This window comes from Haemaphysalis longicornis, unplaced genomic scaffold (assembly GCF_048455015.1).
Source record: "Haemaphysalis longicornis isolate Haplotype H1 unplaced genomic scaffold, Haemaphysalis longicornis Haplotype H1 scaffold_9, whole genome shotgun sequence".
In the NCBI taxonomy this organism is placed as follows: Eukaryota; Metazoa; Arthropoda; class Arachnida; order Ixodida; family Ixodidae; genus Haemaphysalis; species Haemaphysalis longicornis.
Window position 1 is genome coordinate 95,586,194 of NW_027526460.1, and position 24,311 is coordinate 95,610,504.

The 24,311-nt window shown below is 50.5% G+C and overlaps 1 protein-coding gene across 5 annotated transcripts in view; it reads right to left on the reverse strand.

Annotated features, from left to right (window-relative positions):
• Oatp30b (Organic anion transporting polypeptide 30B) overlaps positions 1 to 24,311 on the reverse strand; it is a 260,754-nt gene that overhangs the window by 105,021 nt on the left and 131,422 nt on the right. For 4 of the 5 annotated variants that reach the window (XM_077682802.1, XM_077682801.1, XM_077682800.1 and 1 more), the window contains one exon: positions 11,138 to 11,192. The exons of the other annotated variant lie outside the window; for it this stretch is intronic. The gene's annotated coding sequence lies outside the window, so the exon portion shown is untranslated. The remainder of the gene's footprint in view (positions 1 to 11,137; positions 11,193 to 24,311) is intronic. 5 annotated transcript variants of the gene reach the window in all.

Consider the following 24,311-nt stretch of genomic DNA (forward strand, 5'->3'; position numbering starts at 1 on the left):
TCGTAATCGTCGTGCGTCTCATGTAGTCACGGTACTAAAACACCGGCCCACTCGTTTACGCCTCGCGCTAGAGAGCTTCGTGCTTCAAAGACATGAGACTTTTACAGCAAAGCTGTATACCTCTACCCCTCAACGGTTTCATCTCTGTTAGCAAAAACGCCAAGGCGCCAACAATACACTTATACACAACATGTTTCGCCCCTCACCAAGTGTCACGCTTGTGGAGACGGCCCGGGATTTTTTTTATATTGCCACGACCTCGATTGATGAAATGGGTTTATTATTTACAGCGATGAGATGCTAGAAGAGCCGAGCAAGCAGATCGGGAAGCGGCCGGTTCAATCACTACCGCAGCCTCCCCTACTAAGCCATAGTGCGCTTGGCCAAGCCCTTTCCGATATGTACCCTCCTTTCTTGGGACAACAACCCCAGTAGAAACTGTTCTGTAACCATATTTTCGTCGGGCGGAAATCTTTGACACGGCTTACAAATTTCTGACAAAGAGTGTACGTGCACGCTTTTTTTAAGAATCACACAATTCGTTTCACAGCAACAGCTGTGAGTTGAAGACCACCCGGACTCCAAGCCGTCCGCCAAGCAGGCCGAAAAAAAAAAAAAAATTAGCAGTGGCTTAGCTCGGCTATGCCAGGATATACGTAGCGTGAGCTAAGGTTCAGCTGGTTATTCATGGGATTCCTGGTTGTCTATGATTAGCTGATTATCAAGCTTACTGCTGCTAAAACGATTTCCAATCCAATCCAATCCAGTCCAGTCCAGTCACTGCTCCTCGCGCATGCGCAGCACGGCTCTCCAGGAGCCACGCGAAACGGCTATCAAGCGGCTCCGGCGCAGCGTCAGACTTGGCTACTGCGCAACGGAGGCGCACAGCTGGACACGCGCCGGCGCCAGTGCATCTGCCGCGGCTATGATGTCACTCCTCTGGAATGCGCAGACCGGCGAATGTGCAGACCCAATTCCCTACACACCCGTACTCCAATTCGATTGGTTTCCAATCGAATACAATACAATCCTATTTAATCCAATCCAATCCAATGCAATGCAATGCAACGCTCCTCGCGCTTGCGCAGCACGGCCCTTCAAGGCCCACGCGAAACTGCTCAACCTCGGCCAGTGTAGCTTAAGCTACCAAAAAAAAAAAAAAAAACACCCCGTCAATGCCTGTACATCATACTTCACTGCACACACGAGCGCAATGAAAGAAAGCCAACTATGTGAGGCGTGACGTCACCGCCAAATGTAGCCCAAAATTTGGCGCTGACACAGCGGTCTGAACGGCTAAACTCTACAGTCGGCCTCGTCTGCTTTTCCGGGCACAGCCGTTAAAACTGCTAAAAGAGGTGGAAATGCGAAAATGGGGACGCAGTGTTGTGGCTGCTTTCCACGCTCGCGTCCTTGGCTTGCTCCCGAAGTTTAAATCACGGTTGCTTGAACGAGTTCGGCCGGCCGTAAAAAAAGGGAGAACGCGATGAAAACTCAGCAGAACGCGAGGAACCAGCGCGCGCGCTTATTCCGAAGACGTGCCGCGAGGCGTGATGCCGCTATAGTCTGTTTTGACAGGGGCCGGAAGCTGACCCAGTTGCTGCTGGACGGACTCCCACCCAGCCTGCATTGCGTACTTCGCTCTTCTGTGCCTCGGCGCCTCTCGAGATGTTTTGCCTTCAGCGCAGCGCTGAAATAGTTTTTTTGCACGTCAAGCACGTCGCGCGTTTCCCCTTTTGTTCGTTATACGGGATTCCGGCAGTGCGGCGCTCTATATACGCAACGGCATGACAAAACATTGTTTGCACAACCCAGCGCTGTCTAGAAAGCGCAGGGTATACTGATGCCGCTACACAAGAAGTCCAGGGATAAATAAACGCGAATTTCTACCGGATTCCCGTAGGAAGTATTTAAAGCCATAAGAAAGTCTTTTCAAACTCAAGTTTAGCCCCGGGTTCATTTTTGGAGGAGTACGAAAACCGACATAAATAATATGCCAAAGTTGTTGTCATCGGATGGTGGGTATTTTAGGTCGCTAGAAAACTAAAGGCTGCAATGGAAGCAAGAAGAAAAAAAATGAGAGAGAGAGAGAGAGAGAGAGAGAGAGAGAGAGAGAGAGAGAGAGAGAGAGAGAGAGAGAGAGAGAGAGAGAGAGAGAGAAACGGAACAAACATACCGACGCTGCGGATTTATTTATACGCCGAGGGTTTTCAGTCGCCCCACGTTTTAAATAAAGACATACAGATTAGGCAACCGCTCCTTGAGCCTAATTTTGCATCGAAGGGAGAGAAGTGTGGAATGAGCACGCGTTTCCAGGCAGGCCGGTTGGTTCACCATCTCTACCGGAACTAAATTAATGCTGGTACGAGGACTACACAGACTATGACGGGACAATAAACGACGCGGTAACAGGGCAAGCAGGCGAATGGCCGGGTGTAAATGGGATAACGGTAAAACTGAGCTAGTTAACAATTAATTTGTCCGGAACAGTTAACCTAGATAGCGTGCAGATGAAAGGCTGACGGCAGCGGGCCTGCGTTACAGGCGAACTGAACGGCGGATGAGTCCATGATCTCTGTTTCCTTCGTGCCCTAAAGAACCACAGAAATCTCTGGACGTCGCCTGTGCAAAAGGGTACACCGTGATTTGCTCAGGGCAGCCGATGCTTCAGTGAACCTAGGCTTCTAAATTTCAGTTACACTGTTCACACTTATTTAGATGAAAGGGGAGATGTACAGCAGCGATTTTATCGGGGACATTTCGTTGCAAAAGAGACGTCCATAACAGCACAGGATAAAAACGACAACGATGCTATACGACTGTGTCGTGTTCGTAAGTTTTCTTTCGTGCATAAAACCGCAAAATACTTAGCGCAGGCAATCTCACCAACGAAAGCATCTATTCGCCGAAAGCGTTACAATTTAAAAAAAATAGTGCTTGATGGGCCCCAATAGGGTTCAGCTGGCGCAAGAACTGCGAAAATGGGACTAAAGAGGAACTATCGAGAAACTGACGCAAACAACAACAACAACAAAAATTCAGATTCCGCCGGCTGAAGCACGCACGTCTAAAAACTCAAATCGCCAGTTCGCAGAGGGTTGCCGAAGACGCTGACGTCAGCAGAGGAAGCAACGAGAAAGCGGCTCGGAGTTTCCGGCGGCTGCGTTCTACGCAGATGCCTTCAATGGAAATAAGACGGACGAAAAACCGGGAAAACGGACGAGGGTCACAACCCTTCGCGTACTCAGCGTTCCGGGCGCGGGCCGCGCTTCTTCAGAAAAGGATGCGACGAGGAGAAGGGAATGGAAGAGGAGAAAGCGAGGCGGCTCATATCAAAGCAAGGCGCGGCGCCTGATTTCGGACGACGAAGCTGTAGGGTGCGAGTGGAAACCCGGAAGCACTTCCGCGAACCACTAGCAACGGCGGAACTCCGCAGAAAACGTGAAAATAACAACAGAAAAAAAGAAAGGGGGAAGGAACAGTGTTGTCTCTTTCTTTTTCTCCTTTCCCTATCGCTTTCGCTCGCCCCTGGCGCAAAAATTCGAATCAGAGTTGGGGCCAGGAGGCAGCGACGACGACGAAGACGTGAGGAAACAATGGGCGACTACTTGAGGAGCCAGCCGGCTGTTGCAACGCTGTAGCGCGCGGGGGCGCGCGTGGCCGACGAATGCAAAGCAGACGGCCGCCTCGGAAGTGGAGCGCCGAAGGAAACGAAGAGAAAAACAACGGGAGGAGGGGACGTAAGAAAAGAAAAAGAATCTCGGTAGAGAAAGCACCAGTTGCATAACGAGAGCTGCAACGAATAGTACGGGAAAGAAAGAAAAAAGACTGAGATGAACGAGCAGCAGAAAAAACAACAAAGAAACACACTTCAAGGCGGTGCTCGCGAAAGTAGGTCCCCCGAATTCTCGCTGAGACGGCAAAACAAAACAAAAAAGAATAAACGGAAGAAAGGGAGAAATGGGCTGATGGTGGGGGTTTTAAAGAGAGCTCGGAAACAACGCCTGCTGCTGCCAATGTGTTGCGCTAAGGCGCATATGGAGCTAAGGAGCGCGGCTCCCATATAAGTCCCGAATTGTTTCCAAGATATGTCCTTCTCAGTTACAGACGCAAAAGGAAAAAGAAAACGAAGGACCGAGATTGGCGCAGACATCATTTATGGCCGTTAAACATATGCACCCCCGGCTCCGTCCTTCAGGGAACGTCCCTTCCCCCAGCCGTATAATAACAATGTCCCCGTCCACACACGTTCTGCGCACTTCTTGTTTCCGTCTAGGCCCGCCGCTTCGGCGATTACTGAGCGCGTTCCCCGAACTCGAAAATCGTCGGAACCACTTCGCTCAGCGACCTGCACGACTGTGAAGCCTGGGAAGTATGGTTCTCAGAAGAAAGGCCCCGGTATAAGTGCAACGCACCTTTAATCTGTGCGCACTGCTACACGACACCAGGCGGCCCTTTCGCTCAAGACGGCAAGAAGCGGCGTCGCTTCGGAGTACAGAGACGCTACCGAGCTCGCCTGGCAACACGCGCAACAGCAGCAACCGGGTTTTTACCGACGACGAACCGCCACGTGCGCGGCTCGTAAAGCTAATTCCGCCGCGCGTGACCTTCGTGACAAGCCGTGGCACAATGTATACACACACAAACGCCGCCGCCTTGCCTTCCCCCGCAGTTGCAACGACACAGCTGGTAGTAGTGAGCTGCCGTGACGCTATTTATGCAACGAGAGGCCACCTAAATAAGGAAATACGCTTCATTAGGTTCTATTTTTGCCCGCATATAGGAAGCAGCGGAAAGAGAAGCAGGAGAGTGTCGCGCGATAAAATGAACATACGAGGTGCCGGGGAGGAACCTTTGCTGTAGGAGCAATGAGCGGTTGTCGCATACCCATAGGATAGCTCAATACTGACAGCGCGAGCACTTACCACGAGTACGCACCACAGGCCTGAGGACAGGACGTAGGCCAAGGTTGTAGCTTAGCCTCACACCGCGGTGGCTTTCTCCGCTGACTTTTAAAAACCATATCATACCGCCCGTAATCTCATTTCGCCCGATTATCTGTCGCAAAACTAGGGCGGCCCTGATGCTTTCAGACCTCGCATGCCTAGATGACTTGTAAAATTTTATAAAGTAAAATAAAGTAATGGTAAAATTTAATGTAATGCGTTTTTTTGTTTGTTTGCAGACTGCATTTAACATATCATCTCAACATTGTCACGGTGCCCTTTGGCTTTGTCGGCCTTGCGCCGTAAAGCCTCAATTCATCGTCACTGTTCAGCTGACCTGGTCATCTTACGGGGCTGCATTCTTAATTAGGCGTCTTAAGCTTGTTCTACATGACGCGAATTCCGCCTGCGAATTCGCAGCTGCGGCACCGCTCGTGCGGCAAAACGATATATTTTTCCTATTTTCACTGCTGCGACAAATTTCCAGACGACGTTCACGGGAGATGTTCGACTGTTCCAAATATTTGGCAACTGGCCACAGCAACGAGAACAGATCGTTTCGCTGCATGAGTGGCGCCGTACCTGCGAATTCGCAGGCGAAATTCGCACCATGTACAACTGGCTTTAGCTGTCTTGCATTTCAAAGACCTCAGCTAATGCTACATGACGTTTACGTTCGAAAGTCGGGGTATATGGCACGAGAACCGCGACTTACCGAGAGAAGCACGCGCGGCAAATTACCCAGTTTGATTTAGGTTGGAATGACGCCACGAACCTAAACAAACCTGAACAAATGTATCCATTTGTGCAAACGATTAGTTGGGGCGTTGCGTCTGGAGGGATGGTCATGAAAACCGCTTCCAGTAAACTTAGTCATTGCGCATGCAATCCGACTATAACAAAGAAAAGGAACTCTTTTTTTTTTTTTTTTGAGCACCAACTTTGTTTACGGACGAAGGTCACTTGATCTGAAACGTAAAAAAAAAAACACAAAAAAACGTGTCCACCTTTCAAACAATGCGCAAAGAGTTCGGTATGTTTTCTTTTTCTTTGTTACCTTGTAGCCTGCATTTGGAGCACGCTCTTAAGCCAAGGATTTTGTTCTAGGCACTGTTTGTTTCGGTTCATTAATCCACCCTCGTGGTCACCGCTTCTTCTTATTAAAGACGATAGTCTTTCTTGGGCTACTTAAACCCAGAAATTTATGTCTGTCTGTCTTTTACTCGATTCAGCCACCCGGCCAAAGTAAAACTGGCATTGAGAGCAATAGTCTTATATACTCACAGCCAAACGTAAACGTCTAAGCCCGGTTCATATGTTCATACTTGTCAATTTTGTTGAACAAGAACAAGACATTACGCAAATATAAGACAGGAAATTAGTACTCAAGGGATATTTACAGCGTTCCTTTATTTGAAAATTCATGGATGCTTGGTTTTTCGATAGCAAATGATATTCTACATCTACTGCAGAAAACCGCCGCCTGCTGCTGTTGCCCGCGCTACCGCTTGGCGGTATATGAAAAATCACGCGGCAAGAGCAACGAAAGGTTCCACTAGCTACGTTCCACGTTCTGCTTGGAACGCACGTGGAGCACGGCCACGCGGTTCTAGAAAACTTGTAGTTGGCCGCCACCATTCACGCGCGTCTCCGCCGTGCTGCAGCGCTGGCATCGAGGAACCCGGCCTGTAGCAGTGGAACGCGGTAAATTCAAATCGCCTTGAGCAAACCTTTAGTGTGTTTACTTTGGGAAGAGCGCGACGGTAAGGAACAGCATGAGAGGAGCGGGAAAGCAAAGGGGGCATTTCCTTGGCAAATGTCTACAAAGACTATCGTCTTTTGAAAAGGAGCAGATACGCGGCCAATTTTAGCCTCCATATTTCGGTCTTCAAAGGACTGGCTGGCTCGCATTGTGGCCACCTGCGATAAGTGCGCCCGATTACGTCGTAACGGTTCCCTCCAAGATATTTCGTAATTTCAAACAATTCCAAGAAATCTCAAGTATTACCTCTTAAGAATGAGATAAGCGAACTCGCAAGAGTAAGTTACAAACTCCCAGTTTGTAATCAGCGCCCACGTATGTTATGTACGTTCCTTCCAGTCATCTTTTTTTTCTCACACACTTCTTCCCTAGTTTCTCGCTGTTCCATCGGAGGATTATTTTGCACGCTGCACGAAACGGGCGAGCTTCGTCATAGCCACGGCCACGTCGTGTTCACCGAATTCACTAAACTGGGACAGACCCCCCCCACCAGTCCGCCGAAACTGAAACATCATTGCATGAATTACACCCGTGCCTACCGTACAAGTTTTCAGGACCTAACCTTCGCAGCAAGTGCTTACACATAAAAAAGCGTGCCAACTCATGCGTGTCGTGCTTAATTGAAGCAAAAGCAAGAATAAACTCCGGAACCAAGCGCACGAAATCGAGACCAGCCGGTCCACGGCTATGCGTTGACAAACTGCATCGCCGCGAGTACGCTGCTGAGCCGGTAAGGTCAGGCGGTATGAATACCAAGCAACGTATACTAATCAACGAGTCCACGCATGCATGGTCGATGTTTACGCATACCGAGAGGAGAGATCCGCCAACGAGGGGGAAACGAACACGAACTTCGGCGGCAAAAACGAAAAACGTGGTAAAAGAACTGGTTTTACGTCGGCATGTCAGAGTCAAAGTGCCGCAATTCAGGATGCACCCCCGGGTATACCTACTGCAGCGGCCATGAGCCTCCTCAGCCTTGTACCGTACGCACTTTGGCCTGGTCGACGTTACGCGTCTCAGAGCAACGCCCCTCAGATAAGAAGGCCTGTCGACCACTCCCCATCTGCCGTTTAGTATATCTTTTTATCCATTTCGGGGCACTGAACCTCTCTGATGACGCTTCCGCTTGTCATATTTTTATTCTCAGTCAATTGAAGCGACGGGATAAGGCGGTCCTCCCACTCCAGACGCCGAAACAGCCCAGCCGTCGACGGTGTTGTTCCTCGCATAGACTGCAACGACGTAGCGGCTTCGCTGTCGGTACTCGGAGGAAAATGGACGCCAGCCGATTCCTCGGCCACTCCGCGTCCACCCAAGGCCTTTTCTTTCCTCTCCTCAATTCGCCGGCCACTGTACGCCTCCTTTTCCCTTTCCACAACTTCGTGCTTCGCTCGAATACCTGGTCGTCATCGAGAGCGCCACACACCATCGCGGCACGAGCGTTTCGCCAGCGAACGTGGTTCGCGCAACATCGTCGTGACGACCGATAGCTCTGGTCAATCGAACAGAGCACAAAAATAAACACGGCGGGGAGGTCGAGAGTGAGGGAGGCGGAGCACTAGAAAGGTAGGAAGATAAAAAAAAAAAAAAAAAAAAGCGATCGGCGCGTGCATTCAGCGAGCCGACCGCCAAAGCGGGCTGGCGGCGCCGCGAAAAATTCTAGCCGCTATTCCACTACCGACGTGCGGCCAACGACTGGACGCAGACGTTTGGATAATACGGACAGAAGGAAGGGAGGGGAGTTCGATGGACTGCGAGGATCAGCACGGCACTATGCGGTCGCCCGTTGGGATTTCTGCGCGCGCAGAACGTTCCCGCCGTGTTATCCGCTTGTTTGTTTGCTTCGTGTGGTAGATGAAAGCGAAGGACGAGCCGCAAGTAAAAGAGACCGCGATAATAACTCCCATTTCAGGCGCCGCACGCTGTAACGCAAGAGGAAAACTTGAAGCGAGAGACCGCTTGTAACGAGTGCACGCATTTCTTCTCGGTGAGCGGTTCGGGCAGCAACGGTATCAATAAATCATCAATCACCGTGCACCCGGAATATTCTGGCAACAAGCTTGCATCTCCAAGTACGAGCCACGCTGATCCTGTTTATATAGAGAGATAAACAACGAAACTGAGATAGCACCTTTGCATGTACGACGACGAAAGGCACACGGCCGGGAGAGCCCGATACACGGAGAAGAGGACTAGTATACAGGTATACTTCGTTTTCGGGTGTTATAATTTTTTTTTCTCGTAAACACAGAAGAGGGGGAGGAGGGTGGGGGTGCTAATTTTATGTCTAGAAATGGGGAAGAATTCGCGCGTTTAGAAATGTTTACCTCCGCCAGTCTGCACCCATGTAGCCTCGTAATAGTTCCTAACAGTTCGAAATGGTTTCGTTTTAGTTTCGCAAGAGTTCGACTGTAACGTGCTGAGGCTGTACTACACATGATGTATACGATTCCTGCCAGGTTGTCATTCGCCTGGGCGCTGGGCTTCCGTAACGTAATGACAGAATGACAGTAACGTCATGGGCACCAGTTTTCTTTTTTCCTTTTCCCGGCTATGTTAATTTTGTTACGCTCCCAATAACAAAAGCTACCGCCGATACCTCTGGCTCGCTCAGAAGTCGCGCTTTGTTGCTTTTCGTGCAGCATGGTGCGAAGTGCCATCGCCTCCAACATCTGAACGAATAAATAAATAAAAAAAGACCTCATTATGAAGCGTTAGGCAAAAGCAGCTGGCTTCAATCAGCGTCTAGACTTCATCCAGCAACGCACTACTCGGGGGACAAAGCATTGGAATTAAGGGCAGTACACCCTCGTTATAACGAGGTCCTGGGCGGTATAGAAAACTGCCTTCTTTATAAGCGATACTTCATTAAAAGCGGGGATTATCTGCTTTCTTTTTCTATAGCCTTTCCTATAGCATGCGAGCTTGGTCATTGCGCGGTCCAAACCTCACACCGTGATTGTCTCACTTCGCTTTGGCTCGACCGCATACGATACGTGCGGTGATCACGAGTGTTGTACCCCAGAGCCGCTTCTAATTTTTTCCGTGAAGCTTGAATAAAAGTCGAACCGCGTCACGGTGTACAGTGCACGCACGAAAACTCCACTCGTTTAGTGTCGTGCACATATAGTGTGCGCTATGCGGAAGTTATCTCGTATATGTGCTTTCATTCACCAGCTTTTTTAAAAGCTCTAAAAAAAACGACAGCAATCGCTTGCACAAACCCATTTGCGGAACGAGCTTCTGGCGTGCGCGTGAACGTACGTGTGCGCGTGCGAGGCTTTTCGTTCTGGGTGCCGACTTTCGCTTTTGCAGCATCGCGAGTTCGTGCTTCCGGTTAGTTACACTACAAAGAGGAACAGGGAATGGTTAATTCACCCGCGTTTGACAAGGACATGCGGCGCTCTAACGACCCCATAGTATGCTCGTGCGCTTGCATTGTACACAGGCGTTCACGGACTTGGGGCCAGGTTCCGCTGTGGTTAAGGGTTCAACTGGGGCCCACCCACGAGTTCAACGAAAGAAGGCGTCAGCCACGAAGCCACCAAGTCGGATACCACAGTGAAAAACTCGCAATCAGTATCAGAGAGTAAATTAAAATAATAAAGAAATCTAGAACATTCACCCCAGAGCACAGAACGTGGAAATAGCGCTTAGCTATGATGGACGGTTGCTCGGCAACATATCTATTGCTACAGCAACCGGTATTGCCACTTGCAAACCTGAATCAGAAATTCCCAACGATTTCAATTTTTTTTTATATTTCACCAATAGCTCTATGAAAACAGAAATTGAAATTACGAGGGTTTAATGCACCGAAGCTACACCGGAGTTATGAGGCACGCCGTAGTGGAGGGCTCCGCATTAATTTAGGCAATTCGGGGATCTTCAACGTGCGCCGAAATCTCGGCAGACATGCGTTCTCGTCCCTTGCCTCCATGTGAAAAACCACCCCCGCGGCCAGGATCGACCTCGCGTCCTCTACTACTTTGCGGACAGTTGCGGTGGCGGCATCTCTGCTCCGATAGCGCACATCTGTGTCGCGCGATATTGCGAACTGCAAACCGAAACGTCAGGATATTTCACTGCAAAAAAAAAAAAAAAAACTAAAAAAAGGAAAGGACGCAGTGGGAGGCGAAGGGGTCAAAGGGACCAGTCGGCGACGTCTCCGGTGATGAAAAAAAGAAAAAGCAAACGGCGGAGGCACCAGGCGGCACGGAAGCAAGTGGACACCCGCACCGCAACAACCGGACTGCCGACAAAGGGCAACGCACCGCGGGTTACGCGCCCGCTACGCGCGACTGCGACGGAGTCAACGGGGTGGCATTACCGCCCAGTTGACCGGGGCTGTTACCAAAGCTTGCTGGCGGCATTGTTGTACATCGCGACCTCCGTTGCGTAGGATGCATGCAGAGAGTCCGCTCACCGTTTCCGTAGTGTCCGGGAAGCGACGACCGCTTTCCGCCGCACCGCTGTCGCTCCTGGAAAAACACAAAAACAAAAACAGCGCGTGAGGCGGCGAAGCTGGACACACGGGAAATAATGCACGCGGGGAATCGTGCGGCTCCGCGATAGGTTATGCACCTGCACGCTCAATACGCGGAACTTACAGGATCCACTCACGCTGAGGCCACTTGAGGAGCTGAATGCCACTTTAGCGAAATGACCTCAGGCAACAACTTAATTCCGAAGTAAATTATTGAACACGTGGCAGAGTGCTTTCCCATGGTGAGAGCGCTCGAAGAGCAAACGTGAAGGTGGCTGGCACATTTGTTAAGACAATTTAAATTTCCCGCGAAGCTCCTTCATGTGGGCGACATTTGTATGCAGCCTCGAGACATTGGTGTAGGAATGGTTGCAACTAGAACCGTAGATCAGGTTATTTAGTGACTCTAGTTGCAACAAGGGGCGTGGGTGACATGGGCCACCCCCCCGCACTCCCCCTCCCCACCACCCTTCCGCTGATCAACCAAACGTCTCAGCTGCTCTACACTTGCTCCTTTCCGCTGTGTAGTGTCTTCTTATAGCTATTCAACAACTAGAGACGAGAATTTTGTATGTATGTACGTGTTTATGGCACAAGGGCATCGAGGCCAAAGAGCGCCATGTCAGAGTGCGAGGTCTTTCAGTCAATAAAATAGAATTTGGAAGGACGTGAGGAGGTTAAAAAATAAATCATTGGTATGGGGGTGTAAAAGTTTGAAACATAAAAAAAAATGTAAAGATCCCCTAGAAGATTTTTGACAGTTACACTTAGCCTTTCACCAACGCCGAGTTTAAAGGAAGTAGATCCCGTAAATCTCAAAATTCTATGCAAAGTGCCATAACACGGAATAAATGACGACGTCCACGTTCGACAGCGGAGAGAGAAATAGCAGGAAGTGAAAACTTTTACTTAAAACACAAATCTAAACTAAGTGCACATTGGCAACTAGGCAATGTAGCGTTGCCGTACTCGTTACCTCCTTTGTGTCTCCCGTACGTTTGAGCGCTATATATTCTCCCCACGAGAGAGAGAGAGAGAGAGAGAGAGAGAGAGAGAGAGAGAGAGAGAGAGAGAGAGAGAGAGAGAGAGAGAGAGAGAGAGAGAGAGAGAGAGAGAGAGAGAGAGAGAGAGAGAGAGAGAGAGAGAGAGAGAGAGAAACCTTTAATGGACAGGCGAGGTCACCCAGGCTAGCCTCCCCATTTGCAACACCAGATGGGCTGAAGGTGATATGAAAATCTATGAAAACAACTCTCACTAACACATGAATGCTCAAACACACTAGTTCACCTACTTTCCAGTTTTGCTTAAAGGTAAAAAAGCGCATTCCTTCTCCAGCTTCCGTGATCAGCCGAAACCGACAAATTCGGTTTCATTCCATTACCGGTAATCGCCCTGACACAGTATAGCCAATTTTAGCAAACACAGCACCGATACTGGTTCTACACGCCCGCCACATCAACGGCACTGAGCGGGAGTGCAGCACAATCAAGCACGTTTTAACTCTTATGCGCATGCGCAGCCCAGCCATACAGTACAGTACTGCTACCTTTAATACCATATAAAATAAAGCCTGGAGGATAGGCATGTGCCATGAGTGCATCCGTGGATATAGGCGTTAGGCAGACGACGAGGCCAGTACTAGCAGGCTACCGGCCTCGTCATTTTTGGCTCTACCCTTAGGTCGATACTTGTCACTTGTCCTGTTTTCTCTTCAACCTTCTTGGCTGACGGCTGAAGAGAGGCCACAAAATTTAAATACAGAACCCCCAGGGCTTCAATTATCACCAAAAACACCAACAACGTGACAGAGGAAGGGAAGGGGGGAGAGGGAGACCTGGCGCAGTAAGAGGTAGCCGCTTGCTTGCAGGCACAAATTCGCCCATGTAAATGAACGACTCCATCGGCACTGCTGTTCCAACCGTGATACTATCTGTTTTAGTAGTTAACCCGCCGCGGTGGCTCAGTGCCTAAGGCCGAGCACGAGGACGCGGGTTCGATTCCCGGCCGCGGCGGCCGCTTTTCTGATGGAGGCGAAAAGCAAAAACGCCCGTGTGTTCGAGATTTCGGCGCACGTTAAAGATCCCCAGGTGGTCAAAATCAATCTGGAGCCATGCACTACGGCGGGCTTCATCGCCTGCGTTGGGTCGGCGCGTTAAACCCTACGCTCAATCAAATCAATGTTTTATTAGCTATTGTCACCGGCCCTGTTCCACGGCGACACGCGGCATTTAACGAATGCTTCGCTTGGTCAGACCACGTCCACATGGAGTAGCAACCTTCGCGAACCACAGTTTAGCTGGTGCTGCCGCTTGCCAACGCGGCAGCGACGGCCGTTTCGACGCCCACGCGCAAGCGCGTGCAAGGTCTCACGCGCCCATACAAAGGCGGCGGCGACTGCACATAACGATGCAACGGAGGCGGCGCCGACTGCCTTCGCAACACGCGCGAGCCCGCTGTCTGCGGGCACAGCTGTTCCGCGCACGCCGGATAGATTCAACGCGGTACCGGGTTACGCGCAGACAAGCACAAGACACGGAATGACGGAGCAACAACAAAAAGCCAACAAAGGCGCCTATTTCTTTTCTTTTTTTCTCTTTCCCCGACCGATCGCTTCACTGCACATGTGGCAAGCGCAAATGCGCTGCGAACCGGGTGCACCGGATTCACGGTTGCCGTCTCGGATTATATGCGCAATCCGGAATAATATTCGGCCCCGTTTGATTTCTTACGCAGGGTTTCGCAATGATTACAAAATTCGTGCGCGCAGCACTCATAGCGTGACTGTCCGGTGACCGCGACGAAACTAAGATGTATACGCTCATTGAGGGCGAGACGAACGAAGTTAGAATCGGCGTCTGGACAAGAAAGCTTCGCGGCATTACTGTGGTTAACAGTGGCTTCAATTTCATAAAAAAAAAAAACAGTTTGTAAAGTCATTGGGACACTGGGCCACAGTAAACTCATGCTGCTTTATTACAACTACATATTGAAGGGGGGAGTAGCTGTTACAGTAAATTAGGCTTTGCTGTTTGGATGGCTTCACACTCGCAGGCAGAAGAAGAAAAAAAAAGTCACTGTTCCTTCTATCAGCCACTGTGACTCACATGGAGCAATAAATTTTCCCGCAAAACTGCATCACTTCCCACTAATGTGTCTAAACAATTTACACATGTTTTTTGTACACAATTTCCCGCAAAACTCGGCTTCCCAGATTTCCAGAAAGGAGTGCGCGGACTGGAACATAAAATGTCTTCTTGCAAGATTCCAATCAACATTTCTTTAGACTTTTAGAAACGATAAGGAAGTTATTTTAAATGCAGAGCATTTCAGTAACTCACGATGTCACCCACGTTGACATCCGTAGTCGTAGTCCACACCCCTCCCCCTACACTATATAAAAAAAAATACTATCCGGCGCCTGGTTTCGATCCCTCGACCCTGCGGGCGGAACGCAATGTACACGGTGCTCTACCCACTGCGCCACAAAGCCGACACAGAATGAAATGCTACGAACGCGCCTTATATCCTTGACTCATTCAAACTACGTCAAGAAGCTGCTGATACAACGCATTCACTACCACCAACTCCCCAAACACTAAACGTTAACGCAATACACCCACCCCCTATGCGACGCATTTATTGGAGTCCCCCTCGCGGGGAGATGGGCCCAATTTGTTGAAGAAGCCATCTCCGAAAAGGACAAATGCAGACTAGCCCGTTCTACATGGTGCGAATTCCCAGGGAAATTCGCCCCATGTAGAACGGGCTTGATACGGCGTGCGTGTGAAAGTGAGAAAACGGTGTCTGGAGCAGCAACAGGAAGGAGTGCAGGCACAACAAAGCGAAAACATCGCTGACAACCACGAAGAGCCGGTTCCAATAGATGCTAGCGCGACCGAGGCGTAACATTCGCAACGCAACGTGCCAAGCGCCAATACCCCGCAACCACGGAAGTAATCGGGGGGCAGGCAACAAAACGCAGTCGCGGGCGCTGTCGCAACCAACAGGCTACAACACACACCGCTTCGCCGCGAAAAAATCACGCAGTCACGGTTCGATAACCCTCGTGTCTAAGCCACCGCGCGTCACGACACTGCCCGAACAAACTGCGCGCAAACTGTGCCGCGCAAGCGCGACGGGAAATCTCTGAAAAACGGCTAAGTGGCAGGCAGGTCGCGCCGGACCGCCGTACGTCAGGGGGGGTGGGGAAGCCACCGTGTATACGACATGCACCCAGCGTGAAAACGCACGGCGTTTTTCTGTAGCGCCGAGCCGGGGAATCGACCGCTCGAGGCGTTGGACAGGCGGCAAAGTTATTGTGCCTGCCGGGCCCGGCCGACCCGGGCCCCCTATAAATTCCCCCCCCCCCCCCCTTTCCTCCTAGGCCCAGAGAACATGGCGAATCTCCACAGTGACGACATCGCCCAACGTCCGCCCGCGCAGATGTATAGATGTATATGCCGCACGCGACACAACACGCGCTGCCTGGGTGCCTGCCTCTGTATGCACGGAGCAGGAGGACTTGTTGCTGCTGTGTAAACAGGGGCGGGATATAGTATACAGCACGAAGGGAACAAATGGGCGCGGTGTGTCACGGTTGCCTGTGTAAGCAGTTTGTATTACTTTGGGGTCACCTTAACGTTTTAGAATTGTGAAGCGCGATACCGGTTGGAGGAACTATGATTACCCTCAACAACTGGACAGGTCTGCCGGCACATGCGTCTGTCGCTGCCAAGAATTTTCAACCTAAGAAGGCTTGTGTGTAAAAAACCGAGGGGTTGATGAGGAGCCCAGTGGCCGTTTCTCGTTGCGCCTGTATCCAGTGCAGCACGCTTTCCGACTATCACTCGACTCGGTAGACTCCATGGAGGAAAAAAAAGCTTAGGAGAGGCCCCCAGCTATCCCCGCGCATTGGCAAAAGTGTGGAGGAAGTCACGTGTTTTCGGCGGCCATTGGAAGTCGCGTTAGCAACGGCGTCCTAGCAACAGCCCGCCCGCCGTTCGCCAGTCATGGAGGAAAGGCAGCGCCTGCCTTGTCGTCCGATTGCGAAGATTGCTGCTTCGCTTTGCTGCGCTGTGGTCTTGCGGAACTCGAAAAGGATGCTGCGAGTTGCGACAGCTGCGCCGATGTGAATATGTCATTTAATTTCTACTTGCAAGTGCACCTTGTACCGCGTCAAGCTTTTGCTCCGGTCGCGATCACGACGCGCCTATTGAAGTGCAGATATCGTGAACGCGCCGTCCCGTCGTACGCGTGGACACCCGTCAGGTAGATTTTCGGGAAGTGATACACGGTGTGCAGTACGTAGGCGACTTGCAACCGAACGATTCGCAACTCAATTTTTAAGTGCGATGCACTTAAAAATTGAGTTGCGAATGCACTTTATAAGCGACCCCAAACCATCCACCGCCGGCGGCGTTGGCGTCCGCAGTGCTCCTCTATATTTGAAAAAGAAACAGCATCCGGCGCCAGGTTTCGATCCGAGGACTTTGCGGCCGCAGCGCGACGCGCTACCGACCAAGCCACGGACACGACGGTGTTGGACGCGCCTTATATCTTTAACGCATTCAAACTACGTCGTCAGCGGCGTGCGTTGGCGACTCAGCGGCGTTATAGCGGCTTGATAACTGCGTGGTGTACACGTGATACTACAAACCCGATGGAAGAGATGGAAGAGAAGGCGGCGAGGCGGTGGGCTGCGGGGGCCGAGCGCAAGCGCCGCAAGCGGGCCGACAACCGTGCATTCGCACTTTCACATTCTCCCCCTCGGGGAAATGCGGGGGAATTTTTTTGGTTATCGCCGCTGCAATATATAGTTTGCTAGGCCGGCAATGCGCGGCAGTGTCTTTGCAACTGTTACAAGGTAGATTCCCAGTTGATATAATTCCATCGTCCTATTACCTTAGTAGGTGTCCGTCTGTTGACTGGAAGAGTGCTGGATCTGGAATCTGGATCTTTTTGTGGTCTCGCTCTGGATTTCGCTTTTCAACGCTTCATACTGCGAGGTTAGTGTATGAACGTTTTGAACTGATATCACCTTGAATTTATTGACACTGAGACAAGTTGAAAATTGGCGAAAAAAAGTTTATTGACGCCACCCACGCTCTCATTTTTTTTTTTTACTCAATAAAACGTTTTGCCTCCTCCTCCTGCTCCTCCTCCTCCTTCGCAAAAAATTCTATCGAAGGCACGCGAACAACGGTAAAAACATTCCACAATTTTTTAGCGTGAAATCTGCATGAAGTACTGCTTACCTATATATATAGAACGGCCGTTTAATTGACTAATCATCTGTGATTGCCAGTGAAACTGCAACGCAAACTTGGGCACTTTCCAGTCCGGTAGCCGCACGGCGTTCGCCCACTGTTTGCGGCGTTCTCCATCGCTTGGGAACCTATAAACGGCGGCGATTGCAAACAAAGGATGAATGCACACCAATGTACAGCAATACTTGTCAGCGGAATGATGCACTAACCGGTGGAAAGTGACGCCCAATTCCTTGGGTACCGATCGCGACTTGCAGCCTGGCACCGAGCATTGCGGCATTGTTAGAGCGAGCCGCTTCGCAAACCTGCTGCGGCCACACTGAAGACGTGTAACAGTGTAACCGCGCGTTTAGGTTCACGGTCACGCGCTGCAAAACGGCCTTCTACCTGCCCATCAGCTGATTTCCGCCGGCTCGGCGCTGGCAGATGCAGACGACAAGACAGGCGATACAGGACGGAGGAGGCGGAGAAGGTGCACCGAGAGAGAGAGGCAAAAAGAGTCCGCCAATGGCATGGAGGGCCAATGGTCCGCCATTCGACTTACAGAAATGGCGTTTCCGGCTGCGCTGGGTGTGACGTCAGGGCCTCTCCTAAGCTTTTCTTTCCTCCATGGTAGACTCCCTCGAGCCTACACGTCATCGCGCTCCTTCTGGGTCGCCGAAGACTACCGTCAGCTGCGCATCTTGCGGACTTGTAGAGCAGGCGCTTTATGGGTCATGGCCCTGACTATTTCTGAATTTCAGATGGATTTCCGATATAACCTAGGTGATACTTCTAATCGCTTCGTGCCGCAGTTCCCTCCGGTAACCTCCGCAAGCGCACGAGTATTTCGATTTTTTTCCGGGATCGACGACATCGCTGTATAAATGTCTCTAACGTCCAGCAAAATACCAACGGCTTCCTTTGCTCTTATGTATTCTCCCAAACGCGTCAGCCGGTTCCGGCGGTATGAGGCTGCAAAAGCCGAACAAGTCGACCCGGATCACGAAGACAACCAAGATCGGCTTCCGCAGTTTCCTCAAAGCGACTGGCCTTCGCGGACTCCCGCAAAAGGCTACGGAGAGGTGCGAATCACTCTCACCTTTTCTCCTCTGACCGGCATTTCGGATCGCATCTTGCTTTCTCAGAGCATAAATTATTCGCTCAATTGCCTTTCAAAATAAATTATGTTTACAAGTACGACTTGAAATAAACCAACAAGCACCTCCTCTAACCTTAGGCTGGCGATGCTATGCCACTTGCTGAGATGCATCGCACTTTGACAAGGCGCGATCATTGCCTACACTAATACAGCCAAATTCCGATATTTCGAATTATTGCGTAGATCGAACAGCCTTAACATCGTCTTGAAAACTGCTGTTAGTACACTGCGCTTCCGGCATAGCAAACTATCACTTATATCGAAGTATGTCCCGATCTGCCTCCAGTTAAGCGCGGTTTCTAATCCCAAGTGATAAAAGAAGGTCACATATTCTTGCTCATTCCGTTATAGAACCGCCCCATGATTCCGGTAGACGCCATCCGCTTCTTCGTGCAAAGAAACTCGCCTGTCCTGTATAGTCTTTCGTTTACGAGGACACCCGGCATATCTACACTCTAGAGCGTACAAAAGCCGGCAGAGCTTAATTCAGCGCAAGTTCGTGCAGCGGAGAGGCGTCCAACTTTAGCTGCGCAAAATCAGTAAAGATCGCGGCGATCGGGCACCAACCAACCGGGTTGACAGTCCCGATACAGCACTCTACGGCTACACACGTAAGTGCACGTGTGCGTCACGTGACAGCGCCACTTTTGACTCCACCGCGGCACGAATTTCCCCAAATGGCTTCGCCACTGCGCATCCCGCCAGTGTGCAAATTTCTCCAGCCCACCGGTCGCAGCCCTGCCTCGTGCACGTGTCGTATACGTGAGCGTCTGCAGACGACGCGCAACAACACGGCCAGTAAGGTGCAACCGCCACGAAGGTTGCCGATATCTCTCCGAGCGCGCACGCACACACGAAGAGGCGGCATGCACAGCGAGAAATATAAACGAAGAAGACGCGTTCCCCTAGTGTCCCCTATTTGCGCGGCGGGAGGCAGCGACAGGGGCACGGGGCCGGGGCACGTCAACAGTGCGCACGTGGCGGCGGCCGCAACCAACCCGGTCCCGTTCGACGCGGACCGTGCCTGGCATGGCGATGAACGAAATCGCGGCGGACGCGCGACCTGACCGACAGGCAGATCGGGGTCCCGAGCACGACCACAAGGAACCACGCACACTCCGCGGCGACCCTTGATAACGGGTCGCGCTACTGGGCTTCTTTCGAGACGCTGCGTGGGCACCACTTACTGATGCAGTGTTTCAGACTACAGGGGTTGGAAAATGGCGCGCAACAGTGCAGCTTCCGCGAAAGTGCCCTTTCGAGTCATTAAGGTGTCTTGCGGGACGGATCTGTAACGTGTACCAGCTCCGTGGCCGACTGGCACAAGCAGTTAGAGTCGTGCCTTCGCCCCACGCGACCTATTCCGCTTTTCCAATAGGTCGACCTTCAAGGGTCTAGGCCCACTCGTTACAAGTTCACTCGTCATAGGCCAACTCGTCGCAGGTAAGCTGGCCAGGAATGCCAACTGGTCATGGGGTATTTCGTACGCGGAATTCTCGTGTTGCCGGAATATTCGTCACACGGAAAACTCGCATCTTACCAGTACTCACCTACGGGCCAGAAACTTGGAGGCTCATTAAGAGGGTTCAGCTTAAATTGAGGACGACTCAGCGAGCAATGGAACGGAACATGATATGTGTAACATTAAGGCACAAGAAGAGAGCGGAGTGGGTCAGGGAACAAACGCGTGTTAACGAAATATTAGTGAAAATTAAGAGGAAGAAATGGGCGTGGGCAGGGCATGTAATGCGAAGGCAAGATAAGCGTTGGTCACTAAGGGTAACAGAGTGGATCCCTAGAGAAGGCAAGCGTGGCAGGGGGCTGCAGGAAGTTAGGTGGCCAGAGGAGATCAAGAAGTTTGCGGGGATAAATTGGTCGCAATTAGCACAGGGCCTGAAAAATTGGAGATTAATGGGAGAGGCCTTTGCCCTGCAGTGGGCGTACATAGGTTGAGCGTACAGTGGGGATCACTTTGAAGGTGATCGCTCGGGTGGCAAACAAGCAGAAGCGCCACGCTACACGTTGTAACATGCAAGAGACAACGAGGGGCAAAAAGCACTGCTACCTGTATTGCCAAATTTCTGAGAACGGCCGCTGTGTAGGTCCAAAGGACCGCTGACCGATGCTCCCGCGATCACCTTCAAATTGATCCCGACTGGATATATAAAACGTACACTTTATTGCTTGTTCGCGATATAAAATTCGCATACATTTAAAACAACAGCGCGCAGAACAGAAAGACGAGTTAAGGACATTCATCGCGGCATTGCAGTGCGCATGCAAGGGGTCCTCTGGCATAGAAAACACACCTTTTAAGGAAGTTGGGACACAGAGGGGGTAGCGTTCCGAGGAATGATAATAACAAAAAAAAAAACGAGAAAGAGAAACACAGCGCGAGCAGTATAATTGAGTAGACAGACCAGTTCACTGCGACTAAATTGAAGGGCAGTTACTGGCAGGCTTCCCAAATGGCTTTTCGTCAAGGGCGGTCGCTCGCATGGCAACGCCGTCGTCGCGTTTGGGATGCGCGCTATTCCAAACCGGATTACGCGTGGAAAGTTAGGAGGGGAAAGGGTTACAGCCTCGCTCACCTCGAAATGACAAGGTCCTAGGCGAACCTCTCGCCCCAACCCGTCGTTACTAAGTATATACACTAGAAACTGGCTGAACGCCAACACTTTAGGCTGTCACACCTCGCTACACACATCCCGAGTGAACTCTATCGCTTAATCTGAGCCTGGATTGTACTTTATCTCAGTGACATTGCCCTTCTCTCCGAGAGGTAATGAATGGCTTATCGCATACATAGCGTGAATGCGCACCAACGACACCGGCGAGCAAGTTGCCCCAGAGGCGGAGTAGCTTTTGCTGCCAGCAGCTGCGTAGGTATGCGGGAGCAGTCGATTACGACAGAGACCGTTATGGCCACAGAGGCGTCGGAGTCGCCGCATTCAGACGAGTGAGCTAGAGAATAATGAGCGACTAACAAAGGGAGAGAATAACGAAAGGGAGGTGCGTTAAAGCCATTGCACCTGCTCTCTCCGACACCAAGCAACGCCCCGCCTCCTTTCCGGCGTTGCGAAATTTTGCCACCTCGGATGCGCCGCGGCCGTGTCTGTTTACGAAGGAACGGGTTCGGACGGAGAACTCAGCTGGAAAAGCGCGCAATTAATCTTTCTCCCTTTGTTTTCCAGTTTCCTTTACTAAGGCTCGACCCAGTGGATATGCTTGTCTCTCGTTTTTCTTTTTTTCTTTTTCAAGTGTCACACTTTTTTACCTTCACCTGTTTTGACCTGTACAGCATCACGAGTTGTTTTTATTCCCGAACAAGTGGATGTTGACCGCCACGCCTCTGTTGTTTTGACAGCGGCTCGCGGCCACATTTCGACGTGACAGACACAAATCAACTGTTCGTATTTTCTTATCCGTCACCAGGCGATCGCGAACGGAAACTGAACAGTCGTCCTAATTTAGATGCGGCTAATATGCAGACAACCTTAGCTCCTACGAAGCGCTATCATGATCCAATTAATGATCCTGTAAGCCCAGTAGCCGGTAGATTCTACCATGGCCACAGAGCAAGAGGTGAAACGGCCCATTGCAGCAAGCGCAGGGCGAGCGACCGGATAATGTCACAATGAAAACCAAGGCGGGGTGCAAGCTTCGTAGCTGCGACGGTGAAGGAGAGGGTAGCAGCACCTGTTGGACGAACTGATTACGGCCGCAATTCATTCCGTGGCTGCGCAGTGCAGTTTCTTCACCCGCGGCAGATGCCGTTAGCTTAACGTCTGACGAGCACTTGTGATATTATCTATAAGGCCGCGCTAGGAAGCCTCGTTTTCCCTCTTATCTTATTCATAGAGTTTCTTAGTAAGTATACTAGAGAGGAAACTGCGTCTGGGAATCCATGTCGTCGTGGCTGTTTATGGGAAGAACCCCCTTTTTGGCTTGGGCTTGGCATGACAATTGGATTCTTAAGCGGTTTTTGGTATTTGTTTTCTTCACTATGCACTAACACATCTACGAGCTACGAGGAAGCCGAAATCTTCCTGTTTCTGTGGTGGCCGTGCTCGGTGAAACAGCAGGCAAAGCGTTATGCACTTGACACTAGTCATGCCGCAGTCGAAGGACGTATGACTGAGCGGGTAATATGCCGCCGCGAAATTTGCAGCCGACGAAAAAAAGAAACAAAACGTACTTTGACGAAGACAACATACGACAGATACGGACACCTGTATCCGTCCTATCTTGCCATCGTTCCCGACTGTTTAGCGCCACGTCGGCCACGTTTTCTTTTTTCTTGTTAAACTAGCTGACGGTCGGTGCACCACGAAGGCGACGTTTTCTTAGGCACGCTCAAAAAACTTTCTTAACTCTTCAAACAACTATTATTTGAAATAATGGTACAATTAATAAAATGAGAGTCCCCCCCCCCCCCCCCCCTCCAACTCCAAATATTAACATTGTTCGCAACTACCACCTTGGCCTGCAGAATAGTAGACACAACCGTTCCGGCAAAAACGCTTTACTTCTTTTTTCCTTAGTTCTAAAACAGCCTGTTTTATTTTACACTTACATATGCACACTATTATTTGCGCTTTTGTGGCACTTTGTTTAAATTTGCGGTCACTAAAACGTTTCAATCCAAGCCAATGTTGAAACTGAGGAGAGCGCATGACCTAATGGCGGACCATGACGACACAGACGGCCTTGATGTGAGCCGCATAGACGCTAGCGCCAGATTCCTCTCTAGTGTATATTGTAAGAAACTCTGTGATCTTATTCTTGCTCCGTGACCATGGCTAAGGCGCACAAGGAAAACAACCCAGGTCGCCCCACTGTTTCTGGCGTTAGCCCAGTTACCGAGAAACTCTCACACTACGTTTACACAACCTTATAAACGGTATTCCAGCCAGCTGCCTCTCCTTCATTAGGGACACGAACGATTTAATAAAAATCGAATCAATCTGTTTATTTCCCAGAAATGCATTTGGAACGAAGGTAATCTCAGAGACCACTAAAATTGAAATTACTGATTGCTCGTTACTCTTGATGCTGCGTCCCTATGCCTGAACATTCCGCATGCCGATGGCATGAACGTCGTACAATCGCAGTTATGTGAAGTCGCCATCCGATTAGAAGATAAATTCTGAGAACTCTTCGAACTATTACAGATATGCCCGAAGCATGAAAGTTGTGGGAAATCGGCTTCCCTATCATATCATTAAAATTATCGCCCTCTACTTTTTTTTGTACTTCGCTTTCGCCGGAACTACCGACCTCCGGCCCCGACTACCGATTACAGACTCAGGGACTACCGACGGACAGGCCTCAGGACATACGTAAGCGGGTACATTATGCTGGTAAATCATTTCAGAACACATGTCGATACGGAGCCGCTTATTCGGGTGTTATCGGCATCGTACTTGTGGTACTGAATTTACAACCTCATCTAGCTAGCTAGCCGAAGTACTTTTCGCTTCAGGCAGAAGGTTGCCTTTCCATTGCCCGACTGGAACTTGTCGTCCTGTATGTGCCACGCGTGTGAGTGTATACTTACCTGTCTAGTCGCTCGTCTTACCCTGCTTTTTTTTTTTGCAATATGCGTTTGGCGTAAACCGCTTTCCTAAACGTGCGTGTGCGTGTTGTACTTTTGTTTTTGCTTGGAGCGTCTCACTCCGAACTGCTGATAGTAGGCAACTTTCCA